This window comes from Lampetra planeri, chromosome 24, assembly GCF_965212315.1.
Source record: "Lampetra planeri chromosome 24, kcLamPlan1.2.h2, whole genome shotgun sequence".
Taxonomy (NCBI): domain Eukaryota; kingdom Metazoa; phylum Chordata; class Hyperoartia; order Petromyzontiformes; family Petromyzontidae; genus Lampetra; species Lampetra planeri.
Genome location: NC_136130.1, coordinates 9386548 through 9404406, shown reverse-complemented (window position 1 = coordinate 9404406; position 17859 = coordinate 9386548). Strand labels below are relative to the sequence as shown.

At 47.8% G+C, this 17859-nt stretch overlaps 1 protein-coding gene across 1 annotated transcript in view; it reads left to right on the top strand.

Annotated features, from left to right (window-relative positions):
• The first annotated feature begins 14039 nt into the window (after positions 1-14039).
• The window catches only part of LOC144726731 (KN motif and ankyrin repeat domains 1-like), a 77788-nt gene continuing 73968 nt past the window's right edge, over positions 14040-17859 (top strand). Inside the window, exon 1 of the mRNA XM_078605576.1 lies at positions 14040-14289. The gene's annotated coding sequence lies outside the window, so the exon portion shown is untranslated. The remainder of the gene's footprint in view (positions 14290-17859) is intronic.

Sequence of the window (17859 nt, the reverse complement as noted above, 5' to 3'; positions counted from 1 at the left end):
GCATATCCCCTCTGCGGTAGAGTTCGTTTACAAATTGTCAGCCCACCACTCCAAAACAGTAGGGTTAGCAATGATGTAGTACGCTGACGTTTTGGACCATGGCCCTTCTTCAGAGCAGAGCAGAGAGAGAGAGTGAGCTAAGACTTGTATCAAATTACACTTTATACTCTGGGCTCGGGGGAAACTGGGATGGTTCAAGGAGGTTGAACGGTTCACAGCTCACAAATGAGCACCCTCTATGAGTAGACATCAACTACTGCATCACGGACGCCACTAGAGTTCGCTTTTTTTCCCCGATGATGCAGTTGAACAATCGCATTGTACTTGATATGTTAATTGAACTTCATATGTTAATCTCGCTTTCGTAAGGGTTTCTTTGTCAATCAATGTAGGGCGATATAAACGTGCTCGTATGTCCTTTCATCATGTAAGCAGCTTCATTTGGCCCAGTTGTATTTTCTTAGGATATCCGCAATGTGAAGAAGTGCAAATCTAAAAAAAAGATCCCCCACAATCCTCTCTGCCCTCTCCGCTCATAAGTAGAGGCCATAGCCCGAAACGTTTACCATATACCATATGTGCTGTCCATTGTAAGGCAGCGTTCATGACAAATTAATGTTTATTTTGAGTTGTGAATGTGCACCACCTATGGTTCGATGTTACAGGTTGCCGTAGCGCAGAGCTTGCTTTGCATCCTTGCCAACTGGAATCGGGACGTTTTTTATTGTCATGTATTTTTTTAAACGTTTGTATTTGTTAATGGGCAAGAAAAACCCGTTCTGTGTTTTGTTTTGCCTTCTCCGCGTGAAAGCGCAATTGAAAGAAAGAAAATCCATACTGGGGATAGACACACGAAAAAACTACAGAGGGAAGAGAGAGAGAAAGAACATCACTTTAGAATCATGTGGCTTGAGTTTGCGATGTTAAAACGCGGAGGTGGTGTCCCCTCGGATTTAAACGCTTTTTTATCAGCAGCTGCGCGTCATCCCCTTCCCATCCATCCCTTCCATCCCTCCCATCCACACCTCCTCCCGGACATCTCATCCATCTCAGTGAAGACCCAACACCCCTCACACAACCTCCCCGCCTATCCTCCTTCTTCCCCCACCCCCGCCGCCCCACAACAACCAACATTAAACAAAAAAATCCTCCCCACCCCTCTGAAACACGGCCACTCCAGTTCTGCCCAGTGTAGGGATTAAGGGCTCCGAACGGAGCCGCGGTTTGAAATTCACCATGAAGCCAAGGGTAACAGAGCAGCACTCCAGACACACGAACGAGGAGGCTGCGCTCTCTGTGATGTGGGGGTGGTGGGGGTGGGAGGCTCAGGAACGTCCGTGGAGAGAAGAGGACGGATCGTCTGTGTTCTAGCCGAGACCTGGCTGGGGTTCTGCGTCCACAGCCGAAGCGAGACTGTCCGAGTAGTACTGCTGTGGTTTGTTTTTATCACGTACTACGGTACAGTGTAGAGCCTATTCTCATCCGGATTATAAGGCGCTCTGGGAAGTGGGACGCACTCCACATGCGTGCCCGGTGTCGAATAGGTTGTGCAGATCTTGTCACACACACACACACAGAGACACACACACACACAGAGACAAACACACACAGACACACACAGAAACACACACACAGACACACACGCACCTACCTATGGGATTATACAACGCATCAACAAACGTTGCTTTAAAAGACAGGGAAACGTGCGCTTTATGATGCAGAGAATACGGTAAATGACATGATACGTTCTATTGCGATTTTAATATCCGTTTGATCATGAACAAATATCATGCTATACATCATATATACTACACTGCGTTCTAATTGTACTTTCACTGCAAATGATGGTTCATGAATGGCATGCAATCCCAACTCTATCTCTTTGCCTTGGGCAAACGCGTGCTGCCTCTTAAGTTATGACCTATGTCTATTGCTTTGCCCCTCGCAGACGGCAGTGAGGCGGTGGTAGCTGAGATATTTTCTCCACGATAAATGTGTGACCGCTCTTCAGCTCAGGCCACGTGGCCGGGGGAGCGTGTAAAACTTTTTTTTATTTATCGTCTCAACTTAAACAATCCTGGAATTATAATGAAAACGACAACATGTGTTTTTTTACCACCTAATAATTCGTAAAATTGAGATTCCGTGCATCAAAAATGTTACAACGCATTTTTTAAAAGTTTATATCACCCTTAATTACAGAATGCAAAACTTTAAATTTTGTGTGACAATTAAATGTTTAATATTCACTCTACTTTGTAGACTCTCTCTCTCTAGTAATAGGGTTTAACCCTTTCAACTGGTACAAAAACTGACACCTTTATACAAGGCATCATGTTTGCAATAACCACAACACAAGCAGTCAAAATGCAAACAAAAAGAAACAACTCTGATAATGATATGCACTGCCTTTTGACGTAATCTGGTCCAACACCAATGGAGACTAGGCTCGAAGAAAAGCTGTCTCGGGTGTGGACCAATCAACTTCAAGGAAAATGCATATCATTATCAGAGTTGTTTCTTTTTGTTTGCATTTTGACTGCATGTGTTGTGGTTATTGCAAACATGATGCCTTGTATAAAGGTGTCAGTTTTTGTACCAGTTGAAAGGGTAAAAACCCATTACTATATTTTGCCACTGGTAAAGGAGATGTCTCATAGCCTCTCTCTCTATCTATTCCTCCACCACTCTAGGGCTACGTTGGCAGGCGTGGGCAGTGCAGCACAATTCCCCGTTTGTGCCCCCTCACCTTTTGACCAACCCGCACTGTGACCCGCGCGATGACTGTTGGGTCACGTAACCCACGTGGCGCAATGAGGCACTCATACATCCAGCAGTGGATTGCCCGCTAAGTGCCGGGCGCGTTGTCACCGGCCCGGGTGGAACGGACGTGGAGACTTAGCGCCCCCGTGTGGACTCAGGTGGGAACGATCGTGAGCCGGTGGGTGACCTCCATCTTTAATTTTGACTTAAAACTTTCGTGGCTGCAGGAATTCATGTTCTGTGGGGTTTTTTTTGGTAAAGTCACGTAGATAGAATAAAGAATAACTATTAAAAATGAAAATAAAAGTGAATAAAAAAATATCATGACGTTTCGATCGCAACACAAGCAATCGTCATCAGAAAAAAAAATTATCCTGATGACGATTGCTTGTGTTGCGATCGAAACGTGGTGATATTTAAAAATATTTTCTATCTACGCGGCTTTATCGAAAGACGCAAAGAATACAATACAGTGTTCTTCATACATTTTCAAAGGGGGGCCACTTTCACCGACAACACATCATCAGTGGGAGGGTCGCCACACCGTTTGAAACCATTGGGGGTTTAACAGCAGCACGATGGTGATGATGATGGGGGTGTTGTCACGTGTAGTCTATTGTCGGGGTCCCGCACGTCAAAGGCCCCACTAAAGGCCACCAGGGGCCCGCCATTGGGCCGCGGGCCTTGCAAGAAAGAACGCTGTGCTCATAATATAAACCCAGTCTCGATGGTGAGCTTCTCACAGCTGTAGTAAGACATCCTGAGTCTAAGGCAATCGCTAACATCAGTAGCGAGTGATTTCCGAAAAGGTTATGCCCCCTTTCCACCTTTCCCCAAACCGCACTCACCAGCGCAGTAAAGTATACGCAGGAAACCACCGTGGCCGACACGGAGTGGAGAGGCATTCGGCCAGCCATAAGCCTTACCAAGAGCGAACACAAATATGTTTTCAAAGAAGTTCAATGATGGAGGAAGTTTCTCTTCAAATGCGTGCGGTGTCTTAGTAACACTGGCATTTTTTTTCTCCGTGGGGGAGAGTGGGAATCTAAATTTAGTGGATTGTTGAAACAATATGCAATTATTTTAAATTGCCCGTCTGAGTGGAAAGTATTTATTGGATGAGAAAACAGCAAAACGTACAAATCAAGGAAGGGGATTGCATTGGAAGCGGTATTCGTGCACAGATGATTGCATGTACTTGTAGGGCCTGCTTAGCGTGCTGGCAACTGTCACCTATCGTCCTAATTTTTGGTGAAAAGCGATACCTCCATCATTGGGGAAAATCGCCAAAGCGATGCTGCGCTTTGGCCGTTTTCATGAACACGTCAACACGGTTCATTGAGTGAACGCGTCGTACATTATCGCGGCTGCCTACGCGATTGCTTGCAATATAACTCCTGTTATCCGATCTTAATTAATCCTGTTATCCGCTTTTATGTGGAGGGACGAACATTGCGGATCTTGTTATCAGATGACGCAATCGTCAAATTGACTCCGCCCACAGATAAAAAATATAGCTTTAAACGCAAATCATCGGATTCATTTGCTGGTGAACTATTATCTGTGAAGAAATGTGCACGTCAGAGGAGTTATGGTGTAAATTCCCAGGGTGCATGCCAGAACAAAGGGTCGGTCAAAACTCGAGGATAATTCACGAATAATAGGATTCATATGCCACGTGACTCCACTTATCCTTGAAGATGTTTTGTGTCGACCCTACAACTCCCGCTGATAATATGAGTCACCTAAAAGAGGAGTTGTACTAGAAATGCAGCCTTGGAACAAATCGCAACTCAAAACACTTTAGGTGTATGCTTAAAAAAAAAATCTGCTAATACACGGTCATTCAAATTGACATTTAAAAAGTAGGGCTCCAATGGAAACAGTTATGAAAATGTAGTGTCCATGTCCTTTTTGGATTGTCCCACCATGTGTTTGTTATCCGCCTCTGCGTATCATCGGGGAAGTTTAAAACTTGTTCTCCGAAGCAACAGCAATGCCGTTCTTCTGCCCATGTGGCTTTCAAATGTAAGCACTTTCTGATCTCCTCTAATGCACTTCAGATGCCAAGGGGCCTGGTCCTTCTGAACAAAACCACGGCGCAGTTTTATTTGCGTACATCTTAATTATAGCCTTCGAGTGCGGTATATTATCCCAATAAAAAACCCCATTACGGTTAATATGTTGTGATACCGGGATGATCTTGCTCTGTTTCTCCTTGCACGCGTACGCATATGTGCATGTATCATCACCCCTTGTCAAATCCGCTGTTGAATGAAGGGCCTCCCCGTGCTGTGTGGGGTCGTGGAGGTTATTCGCACATACTTTACCACGCTTGTCACTGTGGGTTGGTTGAGGCAGGAGGCGGAGACACATTAAAGTGGTGATTATGTTTTGGTTATAATGTCTGATACAGAAGCTGTGCATTTATTGAAGCGATGTCATTGTCATGTTCGTCATTTCCGCGGCTTTATTACAGTCGTGCTCTCGGCATCCTGTCCTGAGACCAGGTGTCCGATCGGAATTCTCAGTGAGCAGTGCATCACCCTGTGGTAGCTTTTTGTGTGTTAGTTTTCTATCCTTCCTCCGCACCTCCGATTAGCGCGGTTGGCTACGTACGGTGCGAAAGAAGTTCAACATACTTACAGTACATACATACACAAAGGGATGTTAATAATTATTATTATTTGTTATTACAATAAAATGTATAAGGTTGTGGTACACATTTCAAAAAGTGACACTGCACTCGATCGATTTTGGGTTGCTTTAGACATTCCACGTTTGTATAATCATCAGCAGCAGCCATGGTCAATCCACTGCTGAATGAAGAACTCCCAAAGCCACCTCCATCCCTCACAGTCATCCTGCATTGCAACAATCCACTCAGGGCCCACGCCTGAGCCAACATTTGGACATTTGTATCGAGTTAAAGAGATCGGTTAAAGAATGCATTAAGAAAGAAAAAGAACAGAGTGCACTGACGTTATTGAAGCAATATAAATATTTTAGAAACGGGCAGGAATCGTCTTGAGAACAACTGATGAAAGGCGGATACCATTCACTCCAGAATACCGAGAAGGCAAAAACAAACAACAACAAAAAAACACAGAGAAAGACAGCGGAAGAGATGGCGAGATGAAATCAAAGATTTCGGAGGCCACTACCTACTTGAACCAGGAGGAACTTAGGGCAAGAAAAGGTGGCCTTTGCTCGGTCGTGGGAAGTCACCGGCTGACGGGAGGAGGCCATACTAATAATAATAAAAGCAGGACTAAATTTCGATTTAAAGCTTTCGTGACTGCAGGGATTCATCTTCTTGGTATTTTCGGTAAAGTCACGTAGAAGGGAAATAGTAAAATAATAAAAATAAAACATAATAAAATAATTCTCACGACGTTTCGGCCACAACGCAAGCAGCCGTCCTCAGGTGAAGAACAGGTCTGTCGGAAAGACAGTGTCAGACAGTGTCAGACACTGTCTTTCCGACAGACCTGTTCTTCACCTGAGGACGGCTGCTTGCGTTGTGGCCGAAACGTCGTGAGAATTATTTGATAATGTTTTATTTTTATTATTTTATTATTTCCCTTCTACGTGACTTTACCGAAAGAACCAAGAAGAAAAAGGCAGGACTCACAATGCCAGCAGTGCACATAACAAGACGATAACTCTCCCCGCGCAAACACGACGTGGTCTCCACGGGGCCGGTGTGGAACGGGGTCTCGCTGCCCCTCGGGCGGCGGGGGGTGGGGGGGGGGAATCCCACTCGGCCCCTCACCCCTGCTCCCCCCCGCCGATACAGCGGGGAGATTGACTCCAGATTTCTTATCACATTGGCGTTGGCCTCTCGGGGCGAAGCCACATTGAAGTCAGATGTGCGAGCATGTTTTATGAACGTTTGTAAAAAAAAACGTCTACAAAATTAGCCCATAATTATGGCTTTCATATTTGGTGGGGTCAATACACACATTAAAAAAAGAATGTTGCTGTTAATCGCTTCATGGTAAACATTTAGAAAGCGTGGGCTTTTTCGCGGTCGAAGAATGAACAAAGAGCTCCAAGTTTTCACGGAGGATTGCTTAAACTTATTCACGAAGGGTTTTTTTTCCAGCTGAGATGATGAGTGAGTTTTTTCGTGTGTTTTTTCTATCATATAATTAAAAAAAGCAGCTCAGGAAACGAAAATCTGCAGCCTAAATAATAAGAATGGGGGTCAGGAGTGCAAATGACTAGAAGGAAGGAATGTCAGACCTTAGGAGCAGCAGAAGATAAGGAACGACCTCCCACAGATTGAAGGTTGTGTTTTTCACCCAGAGGACTTGGTTCGTTGAAGCGGAATATACGGCTAATGGGGTGTATTAAGTTGACACTGTTCTGGTCTCTGTCATAGGAATGTGGAATGCACATCATTCACTTATGGCCGCCAAACATGTGCGTTGGGAAATCAATAATGGCGAGAATTGTCGAGATTGAAAACTAATTTATTTCGAAGTGCTTGTTGTGCTTAGATGGTTGTCCTTCCCCCGCACCTCCGATTAGCTGTGGTCAGCTACGTACGGTGCGAAAGATGTTCAGCATACTTATGTAGAGAAGTTCCCTGGGACGCACTCGGAGACGGAGGTAAGTTAAGGGCTTCCGCCAGGGTTTATTAAAGCTGTTACAATACTACACACAGCAGGGTACACAACTCCCAGGGGCTAGGGGGGGTCCTACTCTGAGTCCGGGTCCCTGCCGGCTAGCTCCGGTCTCTCTCTCTCGCGTCGGATCGGGGACTCTGCCGACTCCACCGAGCGGAGAGAGAAGCACCTCTACGGCTACCACCGGCTTCTCCCCAGACTCCCTACTCGATCCCTCTCTCTACCCCTGGTTCCCTCTTCACCCTTCTTACTCTACCCGTTCCCACAGTCACCCCGCCTACGTCACGGGGTCTCCCATAAGTACCCTAGGAGACGTGACGTCATCGCACTGAACGGCACACCTGACGTCACGTCCCCATTTTACTCCTCTACACTTACATACGTAAGTCGTCTAGGATTGAAATGGGAGCCAGTGTTAGCATCTGATGATTGGAGACACGTCATCTAATCTTTAGGGGCACGTCTTAATCGCACCAAACGATTGCGTTCACCGTTTTGTCTTTATTCAATAATTTGTTGACTCACATAATGTTGAGGTTTTCGCTGTTTAGTGATTGCACGGTTGCGAAACTTTGTAAGTCGGCAACGGAGCCAAACTGCCACATGTTAGATGCAAGGACCATCTCTTTAAGATACGGATCCTAGTTTAACGCAATATTATACAACACAAAACTCAAAATTACCATCACGATATCAACCGCTGCAAGTATTTCTAGATTTGAAGCTTTCGTGACTGCAAGGATTCATACTCTTAGGTTTTTTCGGTAAAGTCACGTCAGTAAAAAAAATAATAAAAATAAAATAATAATAAATGAAAATAAATCAATTAAATCGCAACGTTTCGGAGGCAACACAAGCTTTCTTCATCAGGTGTAAAAAAGGCACAATAACTGTAGACCTGATGAAGGAATCTTGTGTTGCCTCCGAAACGTCGTGATTTAGTTGATTTATTTTGATTTATTATTATTTTATTTTTATTATTTTTTACCGACGTGACTTTACCGAAAAAACGTAAGAGTACGTTGCAAGTATCTTTGCCGCGCAGCATACATATTTTTTATGTATCGATTGTTGTCCTTCCCCCGCACCTTTGATGAGCACTGTTGGCTGCGTACGGTGCGAAAGAAGTTCAACATACATACCGGACTTGCGATGCATAGGTCGCCAGTTCAATCTCCCGTCTCGCCAGTTGAAGCAGTGGCTAAGTTTCTGAAATCCCTCTGTTGTTCATTCAGCAGGATAAATGGGTACGGCGGTTAGTCTACAGTGGTTAGTGCGGGAAATGCCACCGATTCCAAGCGTGTTGGACGACAGTAGTCAACCAATAGGCACTCGAGGCGTGCTCTAGAGCTGCCTCTACTTTCCACTAGAGGGAGGAATTCCGACAGAAGTGGAGTGAGCAAGTCCAGATAGTCCTCGACTTACGACGGAGATGCGTTACGACGACCCCATCGTAAGTCGGGGACTACCTGTCATTGCAAAGCTGCGCCTTGTGCCTACTACAGGGTTCCTTCGCTTTATGCGTTCCGTAAAACAGGGCGCACAAAGCGAATCCGCCTGAGACAGCTGCCTGCCGAGCATCACACACGGTGCACACAACTAACCAGGAGTATAAGTTGTTCATCGCGCGAAGCAATTTGATTTAAATATCCGATTCGATGCAAATGTCAGAATTTTAATTTGTTTGTTGCGATCTCACGTTTGATTTGTGTCTCGTGTGCGAAGTTTCGTTCGCTTCATCAACCTAACTTTGACATAAGCATATTGTGTTGCGTGCAATATAAAGGAATCGTGGATTATGTAATATTTTTCGCTCAAATCGGATTGCTTATGTTGTGGGACGAATACGAAAAATCAATTTAAATTAATTAATCGATACATCGTCACAAAACCTCGTCTCGTCCACACGCCACGCCTACGTGCAGCTGTCAATGATCGTCATTTTAATGTACATCATACTGGTAGGAACCTCCTGGTTACACCAGCCCACAGGGGATTATTGTGTCCGTCCGTCGTGCAGGGAGGGGCTGGGTGGGGAGGGAGGGGCTGGGTGGGGAGGGGAGGGTGGGGAGGGGCTGAGTGGGGAGGGTGGGGAGGGGCTGGGTGGGGAGGGTGGGGCTGGGTGGGAGGGGTGAGGCTGGGTGGGGAGGGGCTGGTCACCCCGTGGTGCCCTTATAAAACTCAACGTTTAACCTACTCACGCCGGCTTGTGCCCGCCCTCACAGTCGGCCATATTTGCGGAATACACCACGCCGCCGTTGACCCTGGCCATTGACCGAGCAACCCAACGTTCCTACCAGCTCCCTCCGCAGGAATGTGTTTCAGTTAGGGCCGCCAAGAATGTATTTGGGAAGTCAATAATGGCGATAATGATCTCGATTGATATCTCATTTCTTGTGTTTAGTTTGTTGTTCTTCCCCCGCACATCCGATTAGCGGCGGTCGGCTGCGTACGGTGCAAAAGAAGTTCAACATACTTAAATAGGATTGCAATGGGAGCCAGTGGCAGCCTCTGAGAATTGGGCGCACGTGATCTAATTTTCAGGGGCACGTGAGTGTTTTCGTCAATGTGTAATTTTCACCACCTAGGACCACCAACACAGAGTATTGGTCCCCTTTAAAGCTTCGGTGTGTGTTCACCCCAAAGACTCGAATTATCTTCAAAAAACCCCACGTTGTGTTGCTATCGTATTGAAATATTGCCTGTCCGCCAAATGAGTTGTGCATTCGACAAGAAGGTCGGGAAGTCCGTATACCTCTTTATCTGTATGAGCCATTCAGGGTGCTATGGAGACAGGGGTATATGGACTTCCCGCCCACCTCGTACATCCACCGCGAGAGGCCGATGGGCTTGAGAGGAGAAATGATGTTGGGTGATTGCAATTTTCCACACTGGACAGCAGGGGGCAGAAGTGGACCACGTGGATCCGATTTAAGCTGCCCGCGTGGAGAAGCAGGGTTTGTTGTTTTATCATTTTGCTCGATTAAGTTCCATTTAGAAATCGAGGAGCGCCTCGCTGAGGCTCAGTACTCGTATGCAGGAGGGTCCTGCTACATTGAGACCTTTGACCAATGACACTTATTAGTGTGTCATGTATTTGAATGAACGCAAAGTACCCGGAAAATATCCATGAAGCATATGACGTGGGTAATACTCAGCCACACGCCGACATACAACACATGGCAAGCCGTGACCGTCACCAATTCAAGTGCTGTATTGAGGATGATTTGGAACGCTTTCGTTGAATAACTATGATAGATGCTGTCCACTCTGAAGATGGGCTGTTGCCCCAAACGTTAGGCTGCTACACATTTTATATATATATAAAAAAAGCTAATGCTAATGATTAATGGTGTGAGCTGTTTATTGGAAACATTGATGTAAAACATAATCACGCGTCGGTGAAAACTGCCCCATGTGCTCATTGGCATTCGATACTTGTATTGATTTACTGTAACCCATAAACTATAACTCCTAACTCATGCCGTGCCCTCTGCCGTAGTTTAACCAAGGTCACATTCTCATGCAGTGGTACTTCGTAGTGATGAATGCCCATAAGAGGCAATAAAACTTTGGCATGCACTGCTTTTGAGTTGTGGCATAATGGAGGCAGGTACAATCCAGCAGGACTTCATCTTGGAGTCAACATGGGTCACCTTGTGGGTCTTCAACCCACGTGACTTTTGCACTTTACATCATCACACGAGCTGCTACAATCGATCATCATCACCTGCCATTGTCGACTGCTGTTTGAAGGCCTCAATATCTCCATGTGCCATTGCTTGGTGAAGGCCTCGGCGTACCCTCACGATCCTTCACGTAAACTGCGATGCCGCAATCTATCCCACTTTTCCTAACAGTAAATATGTTATCTTTGATTTGCGTCTGTTCCCCTGATTCGTGATGGGTTGCTCTTTCAGTCTCTCATTGCAATTTCCAGCCTGCATATCTCCACGCGTTTCGGCTTGTGTTCTTGTCAGCGTCCATATTCCTGACCCATATGTGATAGCTGGCATTATGCACCGATCGAAACTCTTATTCGGAGGTGCATTGATAATTTCACAAATCCGCGTGCGATCCGCCTACCCGATCGACCAAACCTCACCACCGACGTTCCCGATCACGGGGAAAAATCTGATTGGAAATAGATGATTCATTATTACTTATTTGTAGAAACCTCGTGGGAAAATTATTGGCTCGAACGGATCCAATAATTCACTCTGTGCCATGATCGCGTATCTCGGAAGCTGAGCAGGTTTGAGCCTGATAAGTAGTTGGATGGGTGATCATCAGTGCCTGCCAGGTGTTGTAGGCGTAGCGTTGTGAGGTCTGGCCAGGAGGTGACAGTGTGTAGTATCACCCTGTCATATAGAGCCCATGTAGTAGGGTCAAGTTCTCGCCTGATAAAATAAACCGCATCTTGGGCTTTCTCCATGAGCTCCGATGTCCTCCCCGCACGCACATAAATGGTGCTTCTACATGCAAATCCATTATTGTACACAGCAAAACACAGCACGAATCACAGCATAAGTTGCGTGTCAAGGGGACATCACGAACGTTGCCCACAGTCTTGTGACAGCGACGTCTTAAACCGTCGCCACAGTGGCACTTATCACACCGACCTGCGCGCATTCTCTCCTCTTGCCTCTCAAATTGCCTCCTGATCTGAAGAGTTCTCGAATTAGATTACTCACCAAATGGCGCTGGCCAAACCTCCCAATGCAGGAGGACACTCTCCTGTCAAGCGATTCAGCGAGCATCGAGACTCGGGGCGAGCCTCTCCAGGGCAAATAACTGGAGGCTGGCATCGCCAAATGTGACTCGCAGTGGCAGGCGTGAGACGGGCGGGGTAGCAGCACTGGAGGGATGGCGACCACGTGGCCGGCTTTAATCCAGCAGTGGATAGAGAATGGCTGTACTGCTGATGATGAGTGGAACTAAGTCAGTGGGAGATTTGAAGTTTTCGTGACTGCAAGGATTCATACTCTTTGTTTTTTTCGGTAAAGTCACGTAGGTAAAAAATTTAAATGAATTAAATCACGATGTTTCGGAAGCAACACAAGCCTCCGTTGTCACGTGTAACCGCTATAGTAAAAATGCTTTAGCGTATGAAGCAATTTTATTGGAGCGGTTACACCTGATGACGGAGGCTTGTGTTGCTTCCCAAACGTCGTGATTTAATTCATTGAATTGTTTTACCCAAGTGACTTTACCGAAGAAAAACCAAGGAGTAAGTCAGTGGGAATCAATTGCATTTTGAACGCATGTCACGCTCTGTAACCCCGTAGCGTGACCTCGATTAAAGGAGTTGAGGGGGTGGTGGTGGGTGCGTACAAAAACAAACTCAGGGCGGGCACGACAGTCAACGTGAACGAACTTTAAACAAATATTAAAGCAAAACAGAATTATTTTACCCGCCACGCAATCTTCTCTGGCTCTCGGCCCCTATGCATAAGGTGCAAGACTCCGATGCCCGTTGGTAAATGGTACACTCCTCATTTTTGCACCAACATTTGTTGACTTGCGCTGGGGGAGGAATTCAGTTCACGTGCAGGTCCCGAGGGTGGATTGTTACATCGGTCAACCCACGGCACCTGGGTGTGCTCCGTGACCTCCTGCCAGCGACACTTCACGTGGCCTCAAGGTGTTTCCCGGCTCGGAACAAGCGCCGTGGAGACGTTACCACCATCACCGCCGCCACTGTGGTGGCGAACGGCGGTTCTTGTTGTTTCTGTGCTTCACGTCACAGGATGTAGAGCCATGACGGCGGCTTGGGAAGATCTTCATCCAGCAGTGGATTGACCAAGTGCGCTGATGATGAACAATTTAGGAGGGCCGAGCCTTCGAACGAGGGTTTGGCGGTCGGGGGGGGGGGCGGGCAGCTACGGGACCGACGTTCTGCTAATAGTTGGAACGCATGAATGAAAGATCTCTATGAGTGTGTGGTCTCTCTATGGGTGGTTGGTCTCTCTGTGGGTGTCCGTTCTCTCTAAGAAGACCGAGGAGAGAGAGACACAGAGAGAGAGAGACAAAGCGAGAGAGACAGAGAGAGACAGAGAGACACACAGAGAGACACAGAGAGAGACAGAGACACACAGAGAGAGACAGAGAGAGACACAGAGAGACACAGAGAGACAGAGAGAGACACAGACAGACAGAGACACAGAGAGACACACAGAGAGAGAGACAGAGAGACACACAGAGAGAGACAGAGAGACACACAGAGAGATAGAGACACAAATAGAGACAGAGAGATACACACAGAGAGAGACAAAGCGAGAGAGACAGAGAGACACAGAGAGACACACAGAGAGAGAGACAGAGAGAGACAGAGCGAGAGGGCTTTTCTGAGCGACGTCTCCCTCACGTCTCAGCTCTCCCTCTCGACCCATCATCATCAGCAGCATCAGCGGCATCAGCAGCAGCAGCTCCCTCGCTGCTCCCGCTGCTGCTGCGACTGAACACGAAGCGAGCCACGTCACGTCCGGAGCCTCCTGGCGTGTCGCGCCTCCATCCCACCCCTCAACGTGCTACGTGATGAGAGTGGTGGACCCACGGGGGGGGGGAGCAGTGTCCAAGGGGGCCCCGCTCGTGTGGCGTTTGGGGTGTTTGCTTGGGGGCAGGGTTAGTGGCGGGGAGTTTCGGGGGTAGGCGCGCGCGGTGACTCCCTCCCCACGCCTCGACTTGGCTCGCAGCCCTCTTACTGCGTAGCGAACACGGCCACCTCGCTCGCTCGCTCTCTCTCTCGTTCGCCACTCACTCCTCCGCTCTCACAAACTCCGCTGTCTCCATTCCACCCTCGCCCAAGCATCCTAGCCACGGCTAAAACATCTGCGGCGGCGGCGGCGGAGAAGGAGGAGGAGGAGGCAGTAGCCATATGAGAGCTGAAAGAGTGAGTAAAGAGTTCTCCCCATACCACCCCTGTTCCTCTCCCCTCCCCACCTCCTGTTTCACCCCCCGCGTAAGCCGCAACTTAAAGACGAAACTTTTAATTCATCATCGATGTTGCAATCGCCTCCGTTGCGCTGAGTTTGGGGAGCGGTGGTGCAGCGGTTACGCGCGACGCCGCGCTCCTCCTAATACGGCGACCCGAGTTCGATTCCACGCGACGCGGGCCAAGGCTACGACGGCGCCGGTTATCGGAACCCCTCCCTGGGCCACCACCTCCCCTCGGTCGACTCGGCCTTAAATGAGTTCCAGGCGCGCGGTGGATAGCCAACATCGTCACTGGGAGAGACAAAGGCGGCCGGGCGGCGGTGCTGGCACCTCGTGTGCATCCATAGGCGCTGCTCGCGAACAGCGCTTGCCCCAACAATCTTAAAGTCTACACGGGGGATCTTTACCTTTGTGTTTTAATTCGTTGTTACACGACGGATGTTGTAATTGCTGCTGCTGCTGCTATTGTGTAGTCGTGGTTATGCGGATGCGATGGTGATGATGATGATATGTCGTCGTATGTTGCTTGAATTCGTTGTGGTTACTTTCTTTTCGGCTATTTTCCTCCCCAAGCGAACCCCGGGGCCTGCTGTTTAGCGGCAAACGTTGGTTGCAATGGGTTAGAGACACACGGATGCTTATATACACTTCGACCCGTTCACGCGCCTCTGTGCACAAACCGATGCATATACACAGTCTGTAGATGCGATGATTTAGTTGTGATCCAAGAGGTTTCCCAGGTACAAGTCGATCTCCCCGGCGCGGCAGTTGGAACAACGCCCCCCTTCCCCCCCCCCCCCCTTTCCCCCCCCCCTTCCCCCCCCCTTCCGCCCCCCCTTTCCCCCCCCCCCCTTCCGCCCCCCCCCTTTCCCCCCCCCCTTCCGCCCCCCCCTTCCCCCCCCCTTTCCCCCCCCTTTTTTCCCCCCTTCCCCCCCCCCTTTCCCCCCCCCCTTCCCCCCCCCTTCCGCCCCCCCTTTCCCCCCCCCCTTCCGCCCCCCCCTTTCCCCCCCCCCTTCCGCCCCCCCCTTCCCCCCCCCTTTCCCCCCCCTTTTTTCCCCCCTTCCCCCCCCCCCTTTTTTCCCCCCTTCCCCCCCCCCTTTTTTTCCCCCCCTTCCCCCCCCCTTTTTTTCCCCCTTCCCCCCCCTTTTTTCCCCCCTTCCCCCCCCTTTTTTCCCCCCTTCCCCCCCCCTTTTTTCCCCCCTTCCCCCCCACCTTTCCCCCCCCCTTTCCCCCCCCTTGTTGTATACCGTGGGTGCGTGCAGGCCCTTCTGCCAATCCACTGCTGGATGAATGGCCTGTCGTCTCGTTCCGTGCGGCGGTAGATGGCATTTCAGTGGAGGCGGCGATCATTTTTGACTTGCCTGTTAGCGGACCCTCCACAATGATGGCAACAGATTTACGTTGGTATTTTATTTGGCAATTGAGTGGTGTTAAGCCATTGCCTGCCAGTTATTCGAACGTCTGGACTTGCCATCCAGAGCTTGATTTTGTTTAGAAACTGCCTTTAGTTTTTAGTTTGTTGGCCTTCAACCCGGCACCTCCGATTAGCGCGTTAGGCTACGTACGGTGCGAAAGAAGTTCAACATACATTAACACAATGTGTATGCATTTGAGAGGTGGTGGTATGTGTCCTTCAAAGCACTAGAATAACCGATGAGTTTAATTTGTTAAGTTTTAGAGGTTTATTCCTGTCACTTAAAGGAAAGGAACCTGGCCTTTCTCAGGAAGGCCAGGCAGCCGAAACGCCGAGATCATATTTTCAGTTTTCGTATTAAAAATAACCACTTTTTTAAAATGAGCTTATTATAAATTTAATAATAATGTACACCTACTGTACTTCCGTTTTGTATCTGTACTGCAATCAACCAAACGAAGTATGCAGTACCTCAATTTTAGCCTCGGGGCCTCTTTCACAGTAGAAATCACAATAACCGTCGGCATTTGTTCCAGCAAAATTCTGGGCCGTGTTTTCAACCTTCAGGGCTTGTGACCTGCAGTTACGCTCGCTTAGCACACACTGCTGACTTGTACCGTATATGTCATTGGTGAGAAGACTCCCTCAAGACGTTGAGGGGAAAAATCTGTCGACGCAACAAACATTAACGCTACTGTATTGTGTAAAATAAAACAAACTCATGTTCTGCTATGTAGCATTGTGGCTAACCAAATAAACTAGCTGCCCTATTTAATTAATGACACAGACTGCTGCCCGACACTAAGCAATACGTTTTAAAATTGTATGCAGTTACAGGAAATGCAAGGTATGCCATTATACGCTGCAATAAACACACATTTTGTTGTTGTTACATTGAATTACATTGAAGCAACAGCTTCATATTTGTCACGTTGAGGCTTGGGTGTGAATGTGAACAACCGAGTTGTGTATAAGCCCTCTACCAACACAACATGCCGCTGGTACACGTCGCTGTTCTTGACAACAAGCGGTGGATTCACGTCGTATAAAGTGATCAGCAGACACTCAACAGACTGATGGTGGCATGCGGAGCCACAGTTTTAACACGTGGGCTTTCACAACCAATATCATCCGTAATATAGGTTGTTTTTGTTTAGTTAGATCGCGTAAATATAAATGTGTCGTTAAACCTGCCACCACCTGACACAGCCAATGAGTGAGGGTTGTCACGTAAACAGACCATGCCAATTCGTCACTAGTCCAGCACACCGGTGTGTTTTGTAGAGCAAATCCACAACATTTACAATCTGAGTACGACGTTTCGCCAGTAATTACAAACCTTCATCAGGCGACCGTCAGATTTGTGGAGGGTTTAACGACACATTTATATTTACGCAATCTCACCCCCCCAAAAAATCTTCATTACGTATCACATTTTGTTGTCGAGTTTTCACCACGGAGGGCTCAGTGATTTTTTACAAATGTATTACTACAAGTGTCTCGTGCTTGTTTTACGTGATTTTTTTGTTGTTGAAAGATTTCATGACCGTAGAATTTGTTCCGAGAATCGCATACCGATCTCTGGGCCAGTGAAACTTCCGTTCAGGAATAGAAAACCGTTTTGGGCACCCCTGAGTTCCCTGTTTATCGGCATTGATATCTCAAATCGTCGTGACCATTATCGTATTCAGAGTAATTTGGACATCTAATCTGGAATTGTTCTCGTGTTTTTGCGGCAGCGTTTTGTGATTGTGACAACTCGTCTGCCAAATAGTTCCTCGGCAAAGCTTCACTGAATCTCAACACCCTCTTCAGGAGGTTCCTGTGCGCGCTGGGGATGCACAGGCAACTCCGCCAATGAGTTTTTGTTATCGTTTGTGAAAGGACACCAGCGTACCTGGAGAGAAACTCGCCACGCATGAGAGCAGGTCACACTCAACCCCGCCATCTCCTGCCCCCACTTCTATGGCACAACGCCTGATGTTTGTGATCCACCCATCCAAGTACTAACCAGGCTCAAGTCTGCTTAGCTTGAAAGATCAGACGACAGAGTCGTTTATTGTATTCGGAGTAATTGGATCACAGACAAATCTGAGAGTTCTTATTCTTCGC